The following is a 25338-nucleotide window of genomic DNA, read 5'->3' on the forward strand; positions in this document are numbered from 1 at the left end:
AGTTGATCTCACCTCTACTAACTGCTTTTAGTTCCTCGTCTTTCCTCTTTCTGCTAATTCATTCTAATCTTGTTTCTGTCAGGCGGATCAATGTTTAAAATACAATGGAGAAATCTCTAAAAAATATTTAAATATTAAAATATTTAAATATTTAAATAACACCACACAGAGTAGAAGATACAGGCATATGAATATGACAAAAACAAAGGCACTGCTGAGAGTTGAACTCAGGATCTTCTGTTTACGAGACAGGCTCTTTAACCAACTAAGCCACAGCGCCAATACTTTGCAAAGCGTTTTGCTTTATGGAGGAAAAAAATTATGATATGAGACTGGCCACACTGAGAAGTTAGGGAAGTAATGCCATAGGATCTGCAATACATTGCCTGTATCTTCCTGCAGGTGGCAGGCTACAGGCAGTTTAAGTAGAGTTGCGCCTGTGTGTACTGACGTCATACATACACATGGGATGCAGCCAATAGAAATAGCCACTGACATCAATGAAAATGTCAGCAGGCCCTATTTCTCTGTGTAAAGGGGCCCAGCAAATAAGTTAAGTGCGGCATGCCCGGGCCCCCCTTATAGCTAAAAATCCTCCTGGCCTGGAAGGACTGTCCTCCCTGTGACCCCCTGATGGTGGCGCTGGTCCTAAGTATTAATAACTACAAGGCTGATAAACCAACTTTAAGATTTCACCCAGGTGGGCAGTAAGGTAGACATACTTTTCACAAAAAGACCAGCAATACCTGAATTTTATAATGACCAAGTGTAATAAATAAGTGCCTACAGCCAACAGCTCATTTGAAAAGTGCCACATTCAGCCAGCAGACCACCAGATGCACAACCGTGGTTTAGATTAGTACTGTGTAACTCTGTGGTACCATGGGGCTGGTTTCCAATATTTAAACAGTTGGTGCTGTGGCTTAGTTGGTTAAAGCGCCTGTCTAGTAAACAGGAGATCCTGAGTTCAAATCTCAGCAGTGCCTTTAGTTTTTTTGTCATATTCGTCTAGGCAATTCAATACTCGTACTTCTGTTCAGGGCCACCATCAGGGGGCACAGGGGGGTACAAATGCACCAGGCCTGGGTCTGAAGGGGGGCCCGGTGTGCTAGACTTTTCTAAATAGCCAAAATGTATTGTATTCATTAAGGGTACAGCGCCCCCTTTGTTGGCCTTCGTTTTTAAAAAAGAAGAAAACATTTATTCTGACAAACAAAATGCAGAGTTTACACTAGATTTGGTCAAATATGTCCAGGTTTGTGTGGGCAGGAGGGACACAATGTGATATCTGAGCTGTGATGGCCGAGTGGTTAAGGCGTTGGACTTGAAATCCAATGGGGTCTCCCCGCACAGGTTCAAATCCTGTTCACAGCGAGAAGATTTTTGAAAGCTTCATTGTTTAAATAAATGGTTGAGGAAAATTATTTCTAATACTTCATGTTTGAAGGCTGGATTATTTAAAAAAAAAAAAGGGGTGGATGAATATATTTGGGTACATCAGCATACAGATGATAATTAAAGCCAAATGAATGGATGAGATCTCCCAAAGACACAGTGTACAGGGAGAACAACAGCAGCCCAAGTACAGAGCCTTGCGGCACCCCCAAATTAAGTGGAACTGGAGATGAGTTTTTGTTATCATAGGAGACAGTGGGGGTAATTTATCAACACTGGCCAAATTTGCCTATGGGCAGTTACCCATGGCAACCAATCTGCATTCATTGTTTTACTTGCAGCTTGCTTTAAAAAGCTAATCGCTGATTGGTTGCTATAGGTAACAGCCCATGGTCAAATTTGCTCAGTGTTGATAAATGAGCCCCACTGAATGATCGGTTAGAGAGGGAAGAAGAGAGCCAAGATGCAGTCTGGTTACGGATGCCAAGTGAATACAGATAAGATTATGCTTTTTAACCATGTACATGCGTAGAATTCTGTTTTCAAGTGGTGCGGGGTTTGATTTTCATTCATTCCCAGATCAGCTGAATTTGTACTAGACAATGACAATGTTCATACAAACTTATAAGGAAAATTGAAGTTTGTTTTTTCTAAAAAGCTTGGGCTCGTCCGGGATTTGAACCCGGGACCTCTCGCACCCAAAGCGAGAATCATACCCCTAGACCAACGAGCCAATTGTATGCGTTTAATTTTGAAAATTTCAACTCTGTGGGGACATAAGCTGCATTTACTGAATATAAACTCTAAAATAAATGTAAAACAGAAATTCCAGAAGGCAAAGATTTGAAATGAGGGGTGCATTGCGACTGAGGCTAGGACTAAAGTTTTTTTTAGTATATTAATAGTAAAAAGATGTGGGTTGTGAGAGTTGCTCCTTTAAACAATGGAACCAGTATGGCTGTACCAGATACAGAAAAGGCAAATGTGCTAAATCAGTTCTTTTCTTCAGTGTATACAATAGAGGAGTCTGAGTTCCCAGGCTCACTTCATAGCTGCACTAATGGCTCAGCTTAATTTAGCCAGTGGCTGACTCAGGATATGATTCATAAATCTTTAATAATAATTAAAGGACCAATAACATCAACATTTTTTAAAAAAAAATTGTTAGTTTACAATGAAACCATCTTTTGTTAGTTTACAATGCAACCAGCTTTTTCATGGAGTTGTGGAAATCCACAAGTGGTGTGAGTAGGCCTAGCCCCACAGCGAGGAGACACTGCCAAAGTCCTGCTCTGTGCCAGCGGCTAAGGCGAGGCAGCGAGCCTGCTCTGATCCACAGAAAGCTCATTCTTGAAGAGCTGCTGCACTTTGTAGCCGTGTACTGGAACGGCCCACCTACTCCTCCATGAACACAGGCAAGAACCAAGCCTGCTGCACAGGCACAGGAAAGCACAGAGTTGCGAGAGCAAGAAAACATTAGGCTGGTCTCCCCACAGCCTCTCTCTCCTAAACCCACAGTAGCACAGAATGTGGGAGCTAAAGGATCCAGCAGCAGATAGCCAGGGAGGAGAAATCATTTGCCTTTTCTGAAGAGGAGCAGAAGCAGAGTTTTGGTAAGTTATTTCTTAATAAAGACTTTGCGATTTTAAAGTTTAATATGTCTTGGTGTTTTTTTTTCATTATAAACTAACACCTTTTTACTGGTCCTTTAATGCAATCAAAGTTTCAAGGCCAGATGGCAGACACCCCCAGGTTCTAATAGATCTTAGTTAAAAAAAAAAACTCCTATCTCCAGATCCATGATAATCCCTAGAAGAATATGGTCTAGTTTAGACGTCTCCCCTTCTTATCCTGTGTATTTGTAATTTAGTCCAATCTGCTTGTCTCCCATACAAGTGTTTTAAAAAAATGAGTATGTGTGTGTGTGTGTACTTTGCATTGTTTAACATAAAATAGGATTAAGAAATTTTATTATTTGGAGATTTTGATTATGTCTTAAATGATACTGATAGATATGGTCTGGGTACCACACACTGATAGGTCAGTAGCCAATCTTTTAAGGGATATTATAAGTCTGTATTGCGCAATAGTATGACATACACAGGTTGACGAAGGCTAGATACTGCGCACTCAATATGTAATATAAAGACTGCGACGAGGATGGGATTCGAACCCACGCGTCCAGAGCACAATGGATTAGCAGTCCATCGCCTTAACCACTCGGCCACCTCGTCACCTGTAATGTTGTCTGTTTATCAGGCTTGCCTGGCATATAAATTAACTATATCATCTTTTCTGCTCTCAAGCCTGTACTTTTCTTTACTTTCCATATACTTCTTATTCCCTTAAGAAGTAAATGTAAAAGCACCAAGAACCACCCTATGTGGCTCAATATAGAAGTAAAGAAGTGAATAGGAATAAACAGAAATGTATTTGAAAACTACAAGTCTGGAGAGAAGCTGCATTTAGTGAATATAAACACTATAATAAATGTTGTAAAACAGCAATCTGGAAGGCAAAAATGGGAAATGAGGAATGCATTGCAACAGAGGCTAAGTCTAACCCCTTAAAGGTTTTAAAGTATATTAATAGTAAAAAGATGCTGGTTGAGAGTGTTGCTCATTTAAATAATGTTACCAGTATGGTTGTAAATGATACAGAAAAGGCAAATGTGCTAAATCGGTTCTATTCTTCATTGTATACAATAGAGGAGACAGAGTTCCCAGACCCACCTCACTGATGGTTCAGCTCAATCTAGTCAGTAGCTGACTCAGGATATGGGTCATAAAGCTTTACTTAAAATTAATGGGAAAAATAATTCAGGGCTTTGTCAGTATTTTGTTTTTTTTTAGTATTTTAGCAGTGGAGGGACAGAGGAAGGGATGTAGTTTTACTATATCTTGGTGAGTAAAAAAGTAAAAGTAGCCCATCACCCTAGCTACTAGGCCATCTCTTCTCCCGAGCCCTATGCCTTCTTACCCACGCCCTCCACACACCACCTGTTACTGCCAAAAGTCTTCTTAACTCTGTACCTGCTATAAAAGCTCAAACAGAAGCGGTTTAGAAACGGTGCAAAATGGCGTCTGTCAGCCCAGAAAGCAACTCTGCCATCTTGGACTGTCCATCTGTAAAATAATCTCATTGCAGGAGATGATGTTATTGGGGCATATGACTATAATATATACAATTTAAAATTCTGAAGGTGCTTTTATAATGTTGTACAGTACCCAATACTACATAGATGCAATACAAAGTAAACAACTGGATGGCTGGAATTTGATGTTCACTGTCATAATCTCACCCATATTTCCATTATCCAAGCAGCTGTGAATCAGTTGGTCTCACCTCTACTAACTGCTTTTAGTTCCTCGTCTTTCCTCTTTCTGCTAATTTATTCTAACCTCGTTTCTGTCAGCCGGATGAATGTTTAAAATACAATGGAGAAATCTCTAATATTTCACGAGTTTATTTACATAACCTATATAAATGAAGTAGAAAGGCAATTAAGTGATAGAAATACATACCAGATTTTAAGTACCAATCCCCAAAGCTCTTTTAAGCGTATGTTGACTGATCTAGTAAATATTTTTGTAACGGTATTTATAATGAAAGGATAAAAGAGTATTTGGTACCCACTAATCCCAAAATCCCTATATTTCACATTTTGCCGAAGGTACAGCTTCGCCCTGAGGGTAGGCCGATTGTCTCCAGTATAGATTCGCTCAATGAGCATTTGGCTGAATTGATTGACATGTTATTGCAACCTCTGGTAAAGCGGCTCCATTCATACTTAAGAGACACAAAGCATGTGCTGCAGATTTTGAAGGATTTTGTTTGGATTGATGGTTTTTACAGCTGGGCTGCAGTTGATGAAGTAAGTTTATATTCTTGTATCCCGCACACTAAGGGGATTGAGGCAGTACGTTATCACTTGGATCACTACAGTAATTATGATGAAAATATTAAATTTTTCATTTTGAATGCACTTGAATTTTTACTTACACATAATTTTTTCAAATTTGATCACAATTTCTATCTCCAAAGATGTGGCACCTCAATGGGTGCGAAATTCGCTCCCACATATGCCAACCTCTATATAGGGTGGTGGGAAGAGGTGCACATCTTTGGTGGATTAGTGCACGGAGTGGAACACATCAAATTTTACAAAAGATATGTGGATGGTCTTTTGTATATATGGCAAGGCACAGAAGTTGCATTTATGGATTTTGTAAAAGCACTAAATAGTAATAATTGGAATCTAAAGTTCACTTGCACTTTTCATAGTGTTTCTATAGATTTTTTAGATTTAAAACTCACTGGAGGGAGTCAAAAAATTAACAGCACAGTTTTTCGAAAGCCAATAGCAGGGAATTCGCTTTTGAGGGCCGATTCCTGCCATCCAGGTCATGTCTTTAAGGCTGTACCCATTGGTCAGTTTCAGCGGTTAAGGAGGAATTGTAGCACAGATAAGGAGTTTATAATGCAATCGATTAAGTTGCGAGATCGTTTTCTTGAAAGAGGATACCGTTTGGAACATTTAATAGAGGCATTCAGTAGAGCGTTTAAAACAGAAAGATCTGAGCTTTTATGTGACCAAAATGGTAGTAGGAATCAGAAGAGAAAAATGAAGGAGGATACACCGATGTTCATCACAGCTTTTAGTAAGCAATATTATAAAGTTAAACAAATAGTTAAAAAATATCTCCCTGTTTTAAATGGATATGGAAAATTAAGAAAAGTTTTGGAGAAAGGTTGTAAATTTGTAACACGTAAGGCGAAGACAGTGGGTAACATTTTATCCCCAAGTGAGGTTAATAGAAATGCAGTGATAACGTCTTGGTTGAGTACCACTGGAACATTTAAATGTGGTGCAAAACCTGTGCGTTTATGTTTAAATCGAAGGAGTTCATAAGTCGAAGTACTAAAAAGACGTTTAAAATCAAAGACTTTATTAATTGTAATTCAACCTATGTTGTTTATTTACTCACCTGTACAAAAGTTAACATTCAGTATGTAGGTTGCACGTCTAGAAAGCTCAAGTGTCGGATGCGAGAACACATCAACCAGATAGTTTCTCGTAGTTCTTCCACAGTGGTTTTGAGGCACTTCCTTGACTGCAGCAATGGGGATTGTTCCCATTTAAGGATTCAAGGGATAGAAAAAATCACCCCAACCACAAGAGGTGGTGACTTGATGCAGAGGCTGTTTTACAGGGAAGCATATTGGATTTATACATTAGAAACCAGACAGCCACTAGGTTTGAACTTGCGTTTCGATATCTCTTGTCATGTCTAGCATTATGTTTAAAATGATAAGGGGTCTTGTTAATTGTTTGTTTTACGATCGATTCGTATCTGTTAATGGTATTAGATTTCGGATGTAATTGATACAATAGGTGAAATTGGAGTACTATGAAATTAAGAGATCTGGTTTTTAGCACGATGTTTAATTTGTGTGGTCACGATAATTAGATTGTTTTGAAGTAAATTTGTAAATTTGTAAAATGAGTCAGTAGTTGACATAGGCACATGGTAAATTAATCACTTCGAAGATTCGAAATTTAAAAATTTAAAAACTTAAAAAGTTAAAAATTAAAAATTAAAATTTAATATCTTAAATTTAAGAATTAATATATGAGGTTTTTATATATAATACATATTGATATAATGATATGAAATTTGATAGATCGACACTTGAGCACGAATTGAGTTAGTAGTTTTGATATGTATTAAAATTAAAACTTAAATTTAAATTAAATTAAATAAAATTAACATTATTTTATTCACCATAAAAAATGCTAATTGCACTCTAGATATACATGAGATTATATTCACTGAGGTCATTTAATTTATTATAATGACTTGATTTATTATCATTATTTTATGTACACACAAGAGTATATTCACTGAGTTTAACTTATCTTTTAATTTTTTATTACATAAATATAATATGCGTTTTGCGATTGTTCTGGAGAATTGGTTTCACAATTAATGTCGTTTAATTTTTACCTATATAGTACTTCGTTCGGAAGGTAAATGAATATCGTAATGGCTCATACTTGTAACAATGTAATCTAACTGGTAGACATTAGGATGTTAATAGAGTTTGTTGGATCGCTACTTTCGAAACCTCATTGTGGTGATTATATGCGCTTTCAATAGCGGCATTAGGGCGCTTCGAGTTATCTGAACGAACCTAAGTGGGCTTAAAGAGAGAGCTCCCAGGCAGTTGTACTGGGGGAATTTTCCTAGAAACAACTTGGAATTTAAGTATACCTTACAGAGAAATTACAGGTTGCAGGGAAACAGTTATTTCAGTATAATGCCTCAGCTTGATAGTATGTGTCGAATCCATAGTTCGATCTAATTAATTAGAAATAAATTTCCTTTCTTCCGCTTTTTAGTTCTCTCCTAATGTTTTGCAACGATATTTGAATATTTGAATATAATGTGATATGAATCTATATTTATTTGGCATGAGTTCCACGATACGAATGAATATCCCTGAATCTAGATGTTGATTTTGAAGCGGTAAAAATCTCTTATCAAGAAGAGCAGTATTCTAGCTATACACATCAATTTTCTGATTATTAGAATTAACTTAAATATTTGTTTATGTATTTCATGATTTATCCACTAATTCTACTACTTTCCAGCATTCCGTCATGTCTTAAAAAATGGTCTTATAAAATGGTCTTAAGAAAAATGGTCTTAATAATGATTTTGAAAGAATTGAAATGATTTAAAGTAATTTAGAACGGTTTGTGATGATTTAAAATGACTTAAAAATATAGAGTAGAGGTTTCATTTCAGCTGAAACAATTTAAATTTTAGGGTTAAATTTAGGATCACTGATTTGTACGTCATATCCTTTTTACTTGTTTAAATTTCAGTTCACGGCTGTTTTCGATTATGCCTATGACTAAGTATCCTCGGATACAAAACGCGTAAGGTTATTGTTTTAGCTGTTCTAAATAAAGACTTTTATCATATCGATTGGCCCATGGAGTGCGTGCTTCTTCGCCATCTACATTGAATTACTCCCCCAGCTACGGGTTCGGGGCGCTGCACCCGGGCCACCCAATATCTTCGTTGAGTTTTCATGTATATAAAGATTGCCGTGACTTAAATACTTCAATGCTGTCTACTGGTTGAAACTACACCCTCGATAGACCCAGGGTTTTTACACCTGGGTCCTATTCTGCGCTGGGTGAGCCGTTAACTTTAATTCTTTTTGGGGACTGAGCCGATAATTTTTTCTGTATATTTATTTACATAACAACACCATACAGAGTAGAAGATATAGGTATATGAACTTAAAGAAATATGAAAACGAGAACCACAAGGGACTTTAACTCCACAATGCAAGTGTCAGAAACGATCTAAAGATAATGCAAGTTGATACACATTAGAATAAAATAAAAAGCAATTTTTATTCACCACCATGCCATAATAATCACATAGAGTGAATTGAATTAGCCGCATGGCATCTCTGCCACAGTCCTCCACTAGCACGCTAGAATGCCGTCCAGAAGTGCCCCCATACAGCGGACGCTGCACCATTCATTTTCATATTACATGATATTGGGGAATGAACACATGCTGTTTTGTTTCTAAGTTTTGGAATTTTTCCCTATCAGGATCAACGTGGATTCACTCAATATAACTAACTCAATGAATCTATGATTACAATTTTGTATCTATTGTTCCAAAGCTTCTTTATCCTTTAATACTAACGGATTACCAAGTTTTTTACACAATAGCATGCTAACTCTTCCCATATCTGATTAATATAATCAGCCTTTGGGGTTATGTCCTTAGAGAAGGGATCCCTTCAGCTTCATATGCAGCGCTGCTTAGTTTTTAAATGGTTTTAATTCTATGTGATTATTATGGCATGGTGGTGAATAAAAATTGCTTTTTAATTTATTCTAATGTGTATCTACTTGCATTATCTTTAGATCGTTTCTGACACTTGCATTGTGGAGTTATAGTCCCTTGTGGTTCTCGTTTTCATATTTGCTAATTTAGTGGACACCCCAATGCTAGTAGTCAGATATAATCTCATTAAGTCTTATCTGAGTCACGTTTGTTGGTTGAACTTAAAGAAAGGCACTGCTGAGAGTTGAACTCAGGATCTCCTGTTTACGAGACAGGCGCTTTAACCAACTAAGCCACAGCGCCAATACGTTGCCATGCATTTTGCATTATGGAGAAAAAAAATGATTATATGAGACTGGCCACACTGAGAAGTTAGGGAAGTAATGCCATAGGATCTGCAATACATTGCCTGTATGATTTTATGCAAAGCTTCACCATATTTGGAAACAAGTGAACGAACATCACTCAAGCTTCATATGCAGTTTCTGTAATAAAGAAAGTAGAACAAATTTATTAAATGAAAACTGCTGTCAAAAAGGGACGGGATACAAACCCACTCATGCAGAGCACAATGGATTAGTCCATCAGTACTTCCTATTGAGTATATTGATGATAATTCCATAGAATAGAAGAGAAGCCCATCTATTTAACATTGGTGGTGGTGGCGACATACAGTATTGTGTAGAATTTTCTCTCCTTGGAATTTCCGGAACCCCACCCTGAGGGTAGGTTACAGCAAAATTTAGAGTTATTTGATGTCCTAAGCAGGGCCGCCATCAGAAATCACAGGGCCCCATACAACAAAATTTTCTGGGCCCCCTGGTCCCCGCCAATGCCAGATCTCACCCCCAAGCCACACCCCAGATCCCCCCCACCCCCCACAGTAAAAAGTCCACACCAGCGCTAAAAGCGGTAAACCCATCACAAGTTATAAATAGCCATCGGTGGTCAGGGCCACCTTATAATTAAAAAAAAAATTGGCGGCCGCGGTCCCACATAAAAGTTTTAAAAAAAACATTGTTGGGCAGAGCCCCCTACTAAAAATATATATAAAACCACAACGCCATTCAAGTAGATACCAAAGAGCTACATTGGTGGCCAGCGGTTGCAAAAAAAAAAAAACACCCACTGTGAGGGTCAGGGGCCCTCATTGGTGGTCAGTGTCTTGCAAAGAGGCCTGGCCACCAGTGTATTTTTTCTTCTTCTGTTCAGGGCCACCATCAGGGGGCACAGGGGGTACAAATGCACCAGGCCTGGGTCTGAAGGGGGGCCCGGGTGTGCTAGACTTTTCTAAATAGCCAAAATGTCATTAAGGTTACAGCGCCCCCTTTGTTGGCCTTCGTTTTTAAAAAAGAAGAAAACATTTATTCTGACAAAAAAAATGCAGAGTTTACACTAGATTTGGTCATATATGTCCAGGTTTGTGTGGGCAGGAGGGACACCATGTGATATCTGAGCTGTGATGGCCGAGTGGTTAAGGCGTTGGACTTGAAATCCAATGGGGTCTCCCCGCACAGGTTCAAATCCTGTTCACAGCGGAAAGGTTTTTGAAAGCTTCATTGTTTAAATAAATGGTTGTGGAAAATGATTTCTAATACTTCATGTTTGAAGGCTGGATTATTTAAAAAAAAAAAGGGGTGGATAAATATATTTGGGTACATCAGCATACAGATGATAATTAAAGCCAAATGTTCGGATGAGATCTCCCAAAGACAGAGTGTACAGGGAGAACAACAGCGGCCCAAGTACAGAGCCTTGCGGCAACCCCCACATTAAGTGGAACTGGAGATGAGGTTTTGTTATCATAGGAGACAGTGGGGGTAATTTATCAACACTGGCCAAATTTGCCCATGGCAACCAATCTGCATTCATTGTTTTACTTGCAGCTGGCTTTAAAAAGCTAATCGCTGATTGGTTGCTATAGGTAACAGCCCATGGGCAAATTTGCCCAGTTGATAAATGAGCCCCGCTGAATGATTGGTTAGAGAGGGAAGAAGAGAGCCAAGATGCAGTCTGGTTACGGATGCCAAGCAAATACAGATAAAATTATGCTTTGTAAACACGTACATGCCTAGAATTCTGTTTTCAAGTGGTGCGGGGTTTGATTTTCATTCATTCCCAGATCAGCTGAATTTGTACTGGACAATGACAATGTTCATACAAACTTATAAGTAAAATTGAAGTTTGTCTTTTCTAAAAAAAACTTGGGCTCGTCCGGGATTTGAACCCAGGACCTCTCGCACCCAAAGCGAGAATCATACCCCTAGACCAACGAGCCAACTGGATGCCATAGATTTTTGAAAAGTTCAAGTCTGTGGGGACAGAAGCTGCATTTACTGAATATAAACTCTAAAATAAATGTTGTAAAACAGAAATTCCAGAAGGCAAAGATTTGAAATGAGGGGTGCATTGCGACTGAGGCTAGGACTAAAGTGTTTTTTTAGTATATTAATAGTAAAAAGATGTGGGTTGTGAGTGTTGCTCCTTTAAACAATGGAAGCTGTATGGCTGTACCAGATACAGAAAAGGCAAATGTGCTAAATCAGTTCTTTTCTTCATTGTATACAATAGAGGAGTCTGAGTTCCCAGGCTCACTTCATAGCTGCACTAATGGCTCAGCTTAATTTAGTCAGTGGCTGACTCAGGATATGATTCATAACGCTTTAATAAGAATTAAAGGACCAATAACATCAACATTTTTTTTTAAAAAAATTTGTTAGTTTACAATGCAACCAGCTTTTTCATGGAGCTGGGGATGTTAGAGCCTTGGAAATCCACAAGTGGTGTGAGTAGGCCTAGCCCCACAGCGAGGAGACACTGCCACAGTCCTGCTCTGTGCCAGCGGCTAAGGCGAAGCAGCGAGCCTGCCCTGATCCACAGAAAGCTCATTCTTGAAGAGCTGCTGCACTTTGTAGCCATGTACTGGAACGGCCCACCTACTCCTCCATGAACACAGGCCAGAACCAAGCCTGCTGCACAGGCACAGGAAGGCACAGAGTTGCGAGAGCAAGAAAACATTAGGCTGGTCTCCCCACAGCCTCTCTCCTGAACCCACAGTAGCACAGAATGTGGGAGCTAAAGGATCCAGCAGCAGATAGCCAGGGAGGAGAAATCATTTGCCTTTTCTGAAGAGGAGCAGAAGCAGAGTTTTGGTAAGTTATTTCTTAATAAAGACTTTGCGATTTTAAAGTTTAATATGTCTTGGTGTTTTTTTTCCATTGTAAACTAACACCTTTTTTAAATTTTTGATGTTACTAGTCCTTTAATGTAATCAAAGTTTCAAGGCCAGATGGCAGACACCCCCAGGTTCTAATAGATCTTAGTTCTCAGTTTTCACAAAAAAAAAACTCCTATCTCCAGATCCATGATAGTCCCTAAAAGAATATGGTCTAGTTTAGACATCTCCCCTTCTTATCCTGTGTATTTGTAATTTAGTCCAATCTGCTTGTCTCCCATTCAAGTGTTTTAAAAAGTGAGTATGTGTGTGTGTGTGTACTTTGCATTGTTTAACATAAAATAGGATTTAGTCATTTTATTATTTGGAGATTTTGTCTTAAATGATACTGACAGATATGGTCTGGGTACCTGATAGGTCAGTAGCCAATCTTTTAAGGGATATTATAAGTCCGTATTGCGCAGAGTATGACACACACAGGTTGACTAAGGCTAGATACTGTGCACTCAATATGTAATATAGAGACTGCGACGAGGATGGGATTCGAACCCACGCGTGCAGAGCACAATGGATTAGCAGTCCATCGCCTTAACCACTCGGCCACCTCGTCATCGGTAATGTTGTCTCTTTGTCAGGCTTGCCTGGCATATAAGATAAGTATATAATCTTTTCTGCTCTCAAGTCTGTACTTTTCTTTACTTTCCATATACTTCTTATTCCCTTAAGAAGTAAATGTAAAAGCACCAAGAACCACCCTATGTGTCTCAATATAGAAGTAAAGAAGTGAATAGGAATAAAGAGAAATGTATTTGAAAACTACAAGTCTGGAGAGAAGCTGCATTTAGTGAATATAAACACTATAATAAATGTTGTAAAACAGCAATCTGGAAGGCAAAAATGGGAAATGAGGAGCGCATTGCAATAGAGGCTAAGTCTAACCCCTTAAAGGATTTAAAGTATATTAATAGTAAAAAGATGCTGGTTGAGAGTGTTGCTCATTTAAATAATGTTACCAGTATGGTTATAACTGATACAGAAAAGGCAAATGTGCTAAATCGGTTCTATTCTTCAGTGTATACAATAGAGGAGACAGAGTTCCCAGACCCACCTCACTGATGGTTCAGCTCAATCTAGTCAGTAGCTGACTCAGGATATGGGTCATAAAGCTTTACTAAAAATTAATGGGAAAAGAATTCAGGGCTTTGTCAGTAGTTTTTTTTTTTTAGTATTTTAGCAGTGGAGGGACAGAGGGAGGGATGTTGTTTTACTATATCTTGGTGAGTAAAAAAGTAAAAGTAGCCCATCACCCTAGCTACTAGGCCATCTCTTCTCCCGAGACACACCACCTGTTACTGCCAAAAGTCTTCTTAACTCCGTACCTGCTATAAAAGCTCAAACAGTAGCGGTTTAGAAACGGTGCAAAATGGCGTCTGTCAGCCCAGAAAGCAACTCTGCCATCTTGGACTGTCCATCTGTAAAATAATCTCATTGCAGGAGATGATGTTATTGGGGCACATGACTATAATATATACAATTTAAAATTCTGAAGGTGCTTTTATAATGTTGTACAGTACCCAATACTACATAGATGCAATACAAAGTAAACAACTGGATGGCTGGAATTTGATGTTCACTGTCATAATCTCACCCATATTTCCATTATCCAGGCAGCTGTGAATCAGTTGATCTCACCTCTACTAACTGCTTTTAGTTCCTCATCTTTCTTCCTGCTAATAAATTCTAATCTCATTTCTGTCAGCCGAATGAATGTTTAAAATACAATGGAGAAATCTCTAATATTTCACTAGTTTATTTACATAACAACACCATACAGAGTAGAAGATATAAGTATATGAACTTAAAGAAATATGAAAACGAGAACCACAAGGGACTTTAACTCCACAATGCAAGTGCCAGAAACGATCTAAAGATAATGCAAGTAGATATACATTAGAATAAAATAAAAAGCAATTTTTATTCACCACCATGCCATAATAATCACATAGAATTAAAACCATTTAAAAACTAAGCAGCGCTGCATATGAAGCTGATGGGATCCCTTCTCTAAGGACATAACCCCAAAGGCTGATTGTATTAATCAGATATGGGATATGTTTTGTTTCTAAGTTTTGAAATTTTTCCCTATCAGGATCAACGTGGATTCACTCAATATAACTAACTCAAGGAATCTATAATTACAATTTTGTATCTATTATTCCAAAGCTTCTTTATCCTTTAATACTAACGGATTACCAAGTTTTTAACACAATAGCATGCTAACTCTTCCCATATCTGATTAATACAATCAGCCTTTGGGGTTATGTCCTTAGAGAAGGGATCCCTTCAGCTTCATATGCAGCGCTGCTTAGTTTTTAAATGGTTTTAATTCTATGTGATTATTATGGCATGGTGGTGAATAAAAATTGCTTTTTAATTTATTCTAATGTGTATCTACTTGCATTATCTTTAGATCGTTTCTGACACTTGCATTGTGGAGTTAAAGTCCCTTGTGGTTCTCGTTTTCATATTTACTAATTTAGTGGACACCCCAATGCTAGTAGTCAGATATAATCTCATTAAGTCTTATCTGAGTCACGTTTGTTGGTTGAACTTAAAGAAAGGCACTGCTGAGAGTTGAACTCAGGATCTCCTGTTTACGAGACTGGCGCTTTAACCAACTAAGCCACAGCGCCAATACGTTGCAATACTTTTTGCATTATGGAGAAAAAAAATGATGATATGAGACTGGCCACACAGAGAAGTTAGGGAAGTAATGCCATAGGATCTGCAATACATTGCCTGTATGATTTTATGCAAAGCTTTACCATATTTGGAAACAAGTGAACGAACATCACTCAAGCTTCATATGCAGTTTCTGTAATAAAGAAAGTAGAACAAATTTATTAAATGAAAACTGCTGTCAAAAAGGGACGGGATACAAACCCACTCATGCAGAGCACAATGGATTAGTCCATCAGTACTTCCTATTGAGTATATTGATGATAATTCCATAGAATAGAAGAGAAGCCCATCTATTTAACATTGGTGGTGGTGGCGACATACAGTATTATGTAGAATTTTCTCTCCTTGGAATTTCCGGAACCCCACCCTGAGGGTAGGTTACAGCAAAATTTAGAGTTATTTGATGTCCTAAGCAGGGCCGCCATCAGAAATCACAGGGCCCCATACAACAAAATTTTCTGGGCCCCCTGGTCCCCGCCAATGCCAGATCTCACCCCCAAGCCACACCCCAGATTCCCCCCCCCACCCCACACAGTAAAAAGTCCACACCAGCGCTAAAAGCGGTAAACCCCCTCACTCACAAGTTATAAATAGCCATCGGTGGTCAGGGCCCCCTTATAATTTAAAAAAAAAGATTGTTGGCCGCGGTCCCACATAAAAGTTTTAAAAAAACATTGTTGGGCAGAGCCCCCTACTCAAAATATATATAAAAACACAACACCATTCAAGGAGATGCCAAAGAGCTACATTGGTAGCCAGGTTTTGCAAAAAACAAAAAAAGAAAACCCACTGGTGGCCAGGCCCCTTTGCAAGTCAGGGTTCCACATGGAGGGGCAGGGGCTCACAGGGAGGGTCAGGGGCCCACATTGGTGGTCAGTGTCTTGCAGAGAGGCCTGGCCACCAGTGTATTTTTTTTTCTTTGTAACCCCTGGCCACCAATTTAGCTCTTTGGCATCTCCCTGAATGGGCCAGGGGCTCGCCTGGTTGGTTCAGGGGCCCACATGGGGGGTTCAGGGGCCCGCATTGGTGGTCAGTGGCCCTCATTGGTTGTCAGTGGCCTGCAGTGGTGGTCAGTGGCACTTACCTGCAACTCGGGGTCTCTCTTCCAAGGCCTCAGATGGCAACTTTTTCTCCAGTGAAGACTTCTTCTTCTTCTCCTTCCTCCTGCACAAGGCCAGATTTACATAGCGGGCGTCCCTAGGACCACTGTCGTTTGTTGCCCCTGTCCCCTCCCCTTTATTCGTGCAAATTTTCATGGAGATTGTATCTCCTGTGCATCCCCAGTGTTTTTGAACCAATATGAGTGTGGTTGGGCAGCATGCCGCCCCCCTAAAATCCTGCCGCCCTAGGCTTGGGCCTAGGTCGCCTTCCCACAAATCCGCGCCTGCTCCTGCAGGGTCTTCCGCATCTTCACTGTCTCCGGGAAGTAGCGCCATCTACATGAAGCAGCTCCTTCTTCTGTCTTCTTCCTGCAGGTGGCAGGCTACAGGCAGTTTAAGTAGAGTTGCGCCTGTGTGTACTGACGTTATACATACACATGGGATGCAGCCAATAGAAATAGCCACTGACACCAATGAAAATGTCAGCAGGTCCTATTTCTCTGTGTAAAGGGGCCCAGCAAATAAGTTAAGTGCGGCATGACCGGGCCCCCCTTACAGCTGAAAATCCTCCGGGCCTGGAAGGACTGTCCTCTCTGTGACCCCCTGATGGTGGCGCTGGTCCTAAGTATTAATAACTACAAGGCTGATAAACCAACTTTAAGAATTCACCCAGGTGGGCAGTAAGGTAGACATACTTTTCACAAAAAGACCAGCAACACCTGAATTTTATAATGACCAAGTGTAATAAATAAGTGCCTACAGCCAACAGCTCATTTGAAAAGTGCCACATTCAGCCAGCAGATTAGTACTGTGTAACTCTGTGGTACCGTGGGGCTGGTTTCCACTATTTAAACGGTTGGTGCTGTGTCTTAGTTGGTTAAAGCGCCTGTCTAGTAAACAGGAGATCCTGCACCAGGCCCGGGCCTGAAGGGATGCCCGGTGTGCTAGACTTTTCTAAATAGCCAAAATGTATTGTATTCATTAAAGTTACAGCGCCCACTTTGTTGGCCTTCGTTTTTAAAAAAGAAGAAAACATTTATTCTGACAAACAAAATGCAGAGTTTACACTAGATTTGGTCATATATGTCCAGGTTTGTGTGGGCAGGAGGGACACAATGTGATATCTGAGCTGTGATGGCCGAGTGGTTAAGGCGTTGGACTTGAAATCCAATGGGGTCTCCCCGCACCGGTTCAAATCCTGTTCACAGTGAAAACTTTTTTGAAAGCTTCATTGTTTAAATAAATGGTTGGGGAAAATGATTTCCAATACTTCATGTTTGAAGGCTGGATTATTTAAAAAAAAAAAAGGGGTGGATAAATATATTTGGGTACATCAGCATACAGATGATAATTAAAGCCAAATGAATGGATGAGATCTCCCAAAGACAGAGTGTACAGGGAGAACAACAGCGGCCCAAGTACAGAGCCTTGCGGCACCCCCACATTAAGTGGAACTGGATGTAGCACACCCGTGAGTGTGTTATGAAATTGTGCTATTGGGTATGATCTTGCAAAGTATACTGGTGACACCCCAGATCCAGTGAACAGACAAACAAGAATGGCAATGCAACAGGCAGAGCCTTATTTTATTTAACAGCAGAAGCTGTAAGAAAAGAGATTAGTTACTTTGAATAGTAGTAAATAAAATAATATAACAACAATAACAGCTGTAAGAATAGCCCAGTGTAACCCTGGTGTGCACACCTAAGTCTCTCCCAACAAGTTGCCAGCTGGATATAGTGTTTATATCGGTGGGGGCCCCTTGTGATGAATGCAATGCTGTCAGCCTTACTTATAATCCTTGCAAGTTGATGAGGTGACTATGCAATCCCTGAAATCACCTTCAGTAACTTTACTGGTTCACTGCAACACTCTCAGCTGATGATTGTAATAACAAAAAGGCACATCTGAACACATGTGAAAACATCCAGCAATTTAGGGGCTTCTCTGTCCATAGGAACCACACAGTCTCACAGATAGAATAAGGCTGAGTATTAATCTTCCAAACTGGCAGGGCAGGGGTTAATGATGACTCACAGTTTATCAGGAACTCTGCTTCTCCTCTCACTGGATTTTCCTCCTGATCAAAATTGGCTGGAAGGCCACAACCCAGGATCACACTGACTACTGGGACCTTGTGCACTTTCCCTCCAGGGAATAACAGGAACCAACTTTCAGCAAAACTGCAGTGTCTTCCTCTGCAGATTAGTGACAGTTTCTCTTTCTGACTAATCACTAATCCTGGCTGCAACACAACTGCCCCAGTCACTAAGTCTTCCAGCACAGCACAGTCCTCCTTGCTGGTTCATTCCCCCTCCCCTTCCGGTTCCTGGGTTGGGCTCCTATTGGCTGTCTCCATGCACTTCCTGGAGCAAGGGCTTGTTGGAAATGTAGTTCTTAACCCCAAGCAATAGTTCTGCCTCCAGAAATATCAAATGTTTGCAGTCTCTGTTTTATCACATCAGGGAGCAATTTAGTAATCCATTGTCCATTAATACTAATTATAGTCCCGCATTATAATGTTCAAACAGTCTGTAGGGTGCTACATGGAGATGAGGTTTTGTTATCATAGGAGACAGTGGGGGTAATTTATCAACACTGGCCAAATTTGCCTGTGGGCAGTTACCCATGGCAACCAATCTGCATTCAATGTTTTACTTGCAGCTTGCTTTAAAAAGCTAATCGCTGATTGGTTGCTATAGGTAACAGACCATGGGCAAATTTGCTCAGTGTTGATAAATGAGCCCCACTGAATGATCGGTTAGATAGGTAAGAAGAGAGCCAAGATGCAGTCTGGTTACGGATGCCAAGTGAATACAGATAAAATTATGCTTTGTAACCACATACATGCCTAGAATTCTGTTTTCAAGTGGTGCGGGGTTTGATTTTCATTCATTCCCAGATCAGCTGAATTTGTACTGGACAATGACAATGTTCATACAAACTTATAAGTAAAATTGAAGTTTGTTTTTTCTAGAAAACTTGGGCTCGTCCGGGATCTCTCGCACCCAAAGCGAGAATCATACCCCTAGACCAACGAGCCAATTTGATGCAATGCATTTTAGATAATTCCAACTCTGTGGGGACAGAAGCTGCATTTACTGAATATAAACTCTAAAATAAATGTAAAACAGAAATTCCTGAAGTCAAAGATTTGAAATGAGGGGTGCATTGCGACTGGGGCTAGGACTAAAGTTTTTTTTTAGTATATTAATAGTAAAAAGATGTGGGTTGTGAGAGTTGCTCCTTTAAACAATGGAACCAGTATGGCTATACCAGATACAGAAAAGGCAAATGTGCTAAATCAGTTCTTTTCTTCATTGTATACAATAGAGGAGTCTGAGTTCCCAGGCTCACTTCATAGCTGCACTAATGGCTCAGCTTAATTTAGTCAGTGGCTGACTCAGGATATGATTCATAAAGCTTTAATAAGAATTAAAGGACCAATAACATCAACAATTTTTTAAAAAAAATTGTTAGTTTACAATGAAACTAGCTTTTGTTAGTTGACAATGCAACCAGCTTTTTCATGGAGCTGGGGATGTTAGAGCTGTGGAAATCCACAAGTAGTGTGAGTAGGCCTAGCCCCACAGCGAGGAGACACTGCCACAGTCCTGCTCTGTGCCAGCGGCTAAGGCGAAGCAGCGAGCCTGCCCTGATCCACAGAAAGCTCATTCTTGAAGAGCTGCTGCACTTTGTAGCCGTGTACTGGAACGGCCCACCTACTCCTCCATGAACACAGGCCAGAACCAAGCCTGCTGCACAGGCACAGGAAGGCACAGAGTTGCGAGAGCAAGAAAACATTAGGCTGGTCTCCCCACAGCCTCTCTCTCCTGAACCCACAGTAGCACAGAATGTGGGAGCTAAAGGATCCAGCAGCAGATAGCCAGGGAGGAGAAATCATTTGCCTTTTCTGAAGAGGAGCAGAAGCAGAGTTTTGGTAAGTTATTTCTTAATAAAGACTTTGCGATTTTAAAGTTTAATATGTCTTGGTGTTTTTTTTTCCTTGTAAACTAACACCTTTTTTAAATTTTTGGTGTTACTGGTCATTTAATGTAATCAAGGTTTCAAGGCCAGATGGCAGACACCCCCAGGTTCTAATAGATCTTAGTTCTCAGTTTTCACAAAAAAAACCTCCTATCTCCAGATCCATGATAGTCTCTAGAAGAATATGGTCTAGTTTAGACATCTCCCCTTCTTATCCTGTGTATTTGTAATTTAGTCCAATCTGCTTGTCTCCCATTCAAGTGTTTTAAAAAATGAGTATGTGTGTGTACTTTGCATTGTTTAACATAAAATAGGATTTAGTCATTTTATTATTTGGAGATTTTGTCTTAAATGATACTGACAGATATGGTCTGGGTACCTGATAGGTCAGTAGCCAATCTTTTAAGGGATATTATAAGTCTGTATTGCGCAGAGTATGACACACACAGGTTGACTAAGGCTAGAGGCTAGATACTGCGCACTCAATATGTAATATAAAGACTGCGACGAGGATGGGATTCGAACCCACGCGTGCAGAGCACAATGGATTAGCAGTCCATCGCCTTAACCACTCGGCCACCTCGTCATTTGTAATGTTGTAGCTTTGTCAGGCTTGCCTGGCATATAAGATAAGTATATAATCTTTTCTGCTCTCAAGCCTGTACTTTTCTTTACTTTCCATATACTTCTTATTCCCTTAAGAAGTAAATGTAAAAGCACCAAGAACCACCCTATGTGGCTCAATATAGAAGTAAAGAAGTGAATAAAGAGAAATGTATTTGAAAACTACAAGTCTGGAGAGAAGCTGCATTTAGTGAATATAAACACTATAATAAATGTTGTAAAACAGCAATCTGGAAGGCAAAGATGGGAAATGAGGAATGCATTGCAATAGAGGCTAAGTCTAACCCCTTAAAGGTTTTAAAGTATATTAATAGTAAAAAGATGCTGGTTGAGAGTGTTGCTCATTTAAATAATGTTACCAGTATGGTTATAACTGATACAGAAAAGGCAAATGTGCTAAATCGGTTCTATTCTTCAGTGTATACAATAGAGGAGACAGAGTTCCCAGACCCACCTCACTGATGGTTCAGCTCAATCTAGTCAGTAGCTGACTCAGGATATGGGTCATAAAGCTTTACTAAAAATTAATGGGAAAAAGAATTCAGGGCTTTGTCAGTAGTTTTTTTTTAGTATTTTAGCAGTGGAGGGACAGAGGGAGGGATGTTGTTTTACTATATCTTGGTGAGTAAAAAAGTAAAAGTAGCCCATCACCCTAGCTACTAGGCCATCTCTTCTCCCGAGCCCTATGCCTTCTTACCCACGCCCTCCACACACCACCTGTTACTGCCAAAAGTCTTCTTAACTCCGTACCTGCTATAAAAGCTCAAACAGAAGCGGTTTAGAAACGGTGCAAAATGGCGTCTGTCAGCCCAGAAAGCAACTCTGCCATCTTGGACTGTCCATCTGTAAAATAATCTCAATGCAGGAGATGATGTTATTGGGGCACATGACTATAATATATACAATTTAAAATTCTGAAGGTGCTTTTATAATGATGTACAGTACCCAATACTACATAGATGCAATACAAAGTAAACAACTGGATGGCTGGAATTTGATGTTCACTGTCATAATCTCACCCATATTTCCATTATCCAGGCAGCTGTGAATCAGTTGATCTCACCTCTACTAACTGCTTTTAGTTCCTCATCTTTCTTCCTGCTAATAAATTCTAATCTCATTTCTGTCAGCCGGATGAATGTTTAAAATCCAATGGAGAAATCTCTAATATTTCACTAGTTTATTTACATAACAACACCATACAGAGTAGAAGATATAGGTATATGAACTTAAAGAAATATGAAAACGAGAACCACAAGGGACTTTAACTCCACAATGCAAGTGCCAGAAACGATCTAAAGATAATGCAAGTAGATACACATTAGAATAAAATAAAAAGCAATTTTTATTCACCACCATGCCATAATAATCACATAGAATTAAAACCATTTAAAAACTAAGCAGCGCTGCATATGAAGCTGAAGGGATCCCTTCTCTAAGGACATAACCCCAAAGGCTGATTGTATTAATCAGATATGGGATATGTTTTGTTTCTAAGTTTTGAAATTTTTCCCTATCAGGATCAACGTGGATTCACTCAATATAACTAACTCAAGGAATCTATAATTACAATTTTGTATCTATTATTCCAAAGCTTCTTTATCCTTTAATACTAACGGATTACCAAGTTTTTAACACAATAGCATGCCAATTTTTCCCATATCTGATTAATACAATCAGCCTTTGGGGTTATGTCCTTAGAGAAGGGATCCCTTCAGCTTCATATGCAGCGCTGCTTAGTTTTTAAATGGTTTTAATTCTATGTGATTATTATGGCATGGTGGTGAATAAAAATTGCTTTTTAATTTATTCTAATGTGTATCTACTTGCATTATCTTTAGATCGTTTCTGACACTTGCATTGTGGAGTTAAAGTCCCTTGTGGTTCTCGTTTTCATATTTGCTAATTTAGTGGACACCCCAATGCTAGTAGTCAGATATAATCTCATTAAGTCTTATCTGAGTCACGTTTGTTGGTTGAACTTAAAGAAAGGCACTGCTGAGAGTTGAACTCAGGATCTCCTGTTTACGAGACAGGCGCTTTAACCAACTAAGCCACAGCGCCAATACGTTGCAATACAATTTGCATTATGGAGGAAAAAAATGATATGAGACTGGCCACACTGAGAAGTTAGGGAAGTAATGCCATAGGATCTGCAATACATTGCCTGTATGATTTTATGCAAAGCTTTACCATATTTGGAAACAAGTGAACGAACATCACTCAAGCTTCATATGCAGTTTCTGAAAAAAAGAAAGTAGAACAAATTTATTAAATGAAAACTGCTGTCAAAAAAGGACGGGATACAAACCCACTCATGCAGAGCACAATGGATTAGTCCATCAGTACTTCCTATTGAGTATATTGATGATAATTCCATAGAATAGAAGAGAAGCCCATCTATTTAACATTGGGGGTGGTGGCGACATACAGTATTATGTAGAATTTTCTCTCCTTGGAATTTCCGGAACCCCACCCTGAGGGTAGGTTACAGCAAAATTTAGAGTTATTTGATGTCCTAAGCAGGGCCGTCATCAGAAATCACAGGGCCCCATACAACAAAATTTTCTGGGCACCCTGGTCCCGCCAATGCCAGATCTCACCCCCAAGCCACACCCCAGATCCCCCCACCCCCACACAGTAAAAAGTCCACACCAGCGCTAAAAGCGGTAAACCCATCACAAGTTATAAATAGCCATCGGTGGTCAGGGCCACCTTATAATTAAAAAAAAAATTGGCGCCCGCGGTCCCACATAAAAGTTTTAAAAAAAACATTGTTGGGCAGAGCCCCCTACTAAAAATATATATAAAACCACAACGCCATTCAAGTAGATACCAAAGAGCTACATTGGTGGCCAGCGGTTGCAAAAAAAAAAAACCACCCACTGGTGAGGGTCAGGGGCCCTCATTGGTGGTCAGTGTCTTGCAGAGAGGCCTGGCCACCAGTGTATTTTTTTTTCTTTGTAACCCCTGGCCACCAATTTAGCTCTTTGGCATCTCCCTGAATGGGCCAGGGGCTCGCATGGTGGGTTCAGGGGCCCACATGGGGGGTTCAGGGGCCCGCATTGGTGGTCAGTGGCCCTCATTGGTTGTCAGTGGCCTGCAGTGGTGGTCAGTGGCACTTACCTGCAACTCGGGGTCTCTCTACCAAGGCCTCAGATGGCAACTTCTCCTCCAGTGAAGACTTCTTCTTCTTCTCCTGTGGGGTCTTCTCCTTCCTCCTGCACAAGGCCAGATTTGCATAGCGGGCGCCCCTAGGCCCACTGTCGTTTGTTGCCCCTGTCCCCTCCCCTTTATTCATGCAAATTTTCATGGAGATTGTATCTCCTGTGCATCCCCAGTGTTTTTGAACCAATATGAGTGTGGTTGGGCAGCATGCCGCCCCCCTAAAATCCTGCCGCCCTAGGCTTGGGCCTGGGTGGCCTTCCCACAAATCCGCGCCTGCTCCTGCAGGGTCTTCAGCATCTTCACTGTCTCCAGGAAGTAGCGCCATCTACATGAAGCAGCTCCTTCTTCTGTCTTCTTCCTGCAGGTGGCAGGCTACAGGCAGTTTAAGTAGAGTTGCGCCTGTGTGTACTGACGTCATACATACACATGGGATGCAGCCAATAGAAATAGCCACTGACACCAATGAAAATGTCAGCAGGCCCTATTTCTCTGTGTAAAGGGGCCCAGCAAATAAGTTAAGTGCGGCATGACCGGGCCCCCCTTATAGCTGAAAATCCTCCTGGCCTGGAAGGACTGTCCTCCCTGTGACCCCCTGATGGTGGCGCTGGTCCTAAGTATTAATAACTACAAGGCTGATAAACCAACTTTAAGATTTCACCCAGGTGGGCGGTAAGGTAGACATACTTTTCACAAAAAGACCAGCAAGACCAGAATTTTATAATGACCAAGTATAATAAATAAGTGCCTACAGCCAACAGCTCATTTGAAAAGTGCCACATTCAGCCAGCATACCACCAGATGCACAACCGTGGTTTAGATAAGTACTGTGTAACTCTGTGGTACCATGGGGCTGGTTTCCATTATTTAAATGGTTGGTGCTGTGGCTTAGTTGGTTAAAGCGCCTGTCTAGTAAACAGGAGATCCTGAGTTCGAATCTCAGCAGTGCCTTTGGTTTTTTTTGTCATTTTCATCTAGGCAATTCAATACTCGTACTTCTGTTCAGGGCCACCATCAGGGGGCACATGGGGTACAAATGCACCAGGCCTGGGTCTGAAGGGGGGCCCGGGTGTGCTAGACTTTTCTAAATAGCCAAAATGTCATTAAGGTTACAGTGCCCCTTTGTTGGCCTTCGTTTTTAAAAAAGAAGAAAACATTTATTCTGACAAACAAAATGCAGAGTTTACACTAGATTTGGTCATATATGTCCAGTTTAGTATGAAAGGAGCTCACCACATGCTTAGATCAGACCTGTCCACGGGTATCCTGT

General features: G+C 40.2%; 14 non-coding genes across 14 annotated transcripts; 5 read left to right on the top strand and 9 right to left on the bottom strand.

The window, feature by feature from the left end:
* Nucleotides 1–206: 206 nt before the first annotated feature.
* trnat-cgu lies at nucleotides 207–280 on the bottom strand. The gene has a single exon. It is a non-coding gene; the product is annotated as a tRNA-Thr (tRNA).
* A 632-nt stretch (nucleotides 281–912) lies between these two features.
* trnat-agu lies at nucleotides 913–986 on the top strand. Its single transcript has one exon. It is a non-coding gene; the product is annotated as a tRNA-Thr (tRNA).
* Nucleotides 987–1292: 306 nt separating this feature from the next.
* trnas-uga lies at nucleotides 1293–1374 on the top strand. Its single transcript has one exon. It is a non-coding gene; the product is annotated as a tRNA-Ser (tRNA).
* Nucleotides 1375–2056: 682 nt separating this feature from the next.
* Nucleotides 2057–2128, bottom strand: trnap-ugg. Its single transcript has one exon. It is a non-coding gene; the product is annotated as a tRNA-Pro (tRNA).
* Nucleotides 2129–3547: 1419 nt separating this feature from the next.
* On the bottom strand, nucleotides 3548–3629 carry trnas-gcu. Its single transcript has one exon. It is a non-coding gene; the product is annotated as a tRNA-Ser (tRNA).
* A 5875-nt stretch (nucleotides 3630–9504) lies between these two features.
* Nucleotides 9505–9578, bottom strand: trnat-cgu. The gene has a single exon. It is a non-coding gene; the product is annotated as a tRNA-Thr (tRNA).
* Nucleotides 9579–10731: 1153 nt separating this feature from the next.
* Nucleotides 10732–10813, top strand: trnas-uga. The gene has a single exon. It is a non-coding gene; the product is annotated as a tRNA-Ser (tRNA).
* Nucleotides 10814–11481: 668 nt separating this feature from the next.
* On the bottom strand, nucleotides 11482–11553 carry trnap-ugg. Its single transcript has one exon. It is a non-coding gene; the product is annotated as a tRNA-Pro (tRNA).
* A 1425-nt stretch (nucleotides 11554–12978) lies between these two features.
* On the bottom strand, nucleotides 12979–13060 carry trnas-gcu. Its single transcript has one exon. It is a non-coding gene; the product is annotated as a tRNA-Ser (tRNA).
* Nucleotides 13061–15069: 2009 nt separating this feature from the next.
* trnat-cgu lies at nucleotides 15070–15143 on the bottom strand. The gene has a single exon. It is a non-coding gene; the product is annotated as a tRNA-Thr (tRNA).
* A 2277-nt stretch (nucleotides 15144–17420) lies between these two features.
* trnas-uga lies at nucleotides 17421–17502 on the top strand. The gene has a single exon. It is a non-coding gene; the product is annotated as a tRNA-Ser (tRNA).
* A 3281-nt stretch (nucleotides 17503–20783) lies between these two features.
* On the bottom strand, nucleotides 20784–20865 carry trnas-gcu. Its single transcript has one exon. It is a non-coding gene; the product is annotated as a tRNA-Ser (tRNA).
* Nucleotides 20866–22893: 2028 nt separating this feature from the next.
* trnat-cgu lies at nucleotides 22894–22967 on the bottom strand. The gene has a single exon. It is a non-coding gene; the product is annotated as a tRNA-Thr (tRNA).
* A 1978-nt stretch (nucleotides 22968–24945) lies between these two features.
* trnat-agu lies at nucleotides 24946–25019 on the top strand. The gene has a single exon. It is a non-coding gene; the product is annotated as a tRNA-Thr (tRNA).
* The last annotated feature ends 319 nt before the right edge of the window (nucleotides 25020–25338 follow it).

Source organism: Xenopus laevis, chromosome 3L (assembly GCF_017654675.1).
Source record: "Xenopus laevis strain J_2021 chromosome 3L, Xenopus_laevis_v10.1, whole genome shotgun sequence".
NCBI classification, from domain to species: Eukaryota; Metazoa; Chordata; class Amphibia; order Anura; family Pipidae; genus Xenopus; species Xenopus laevis.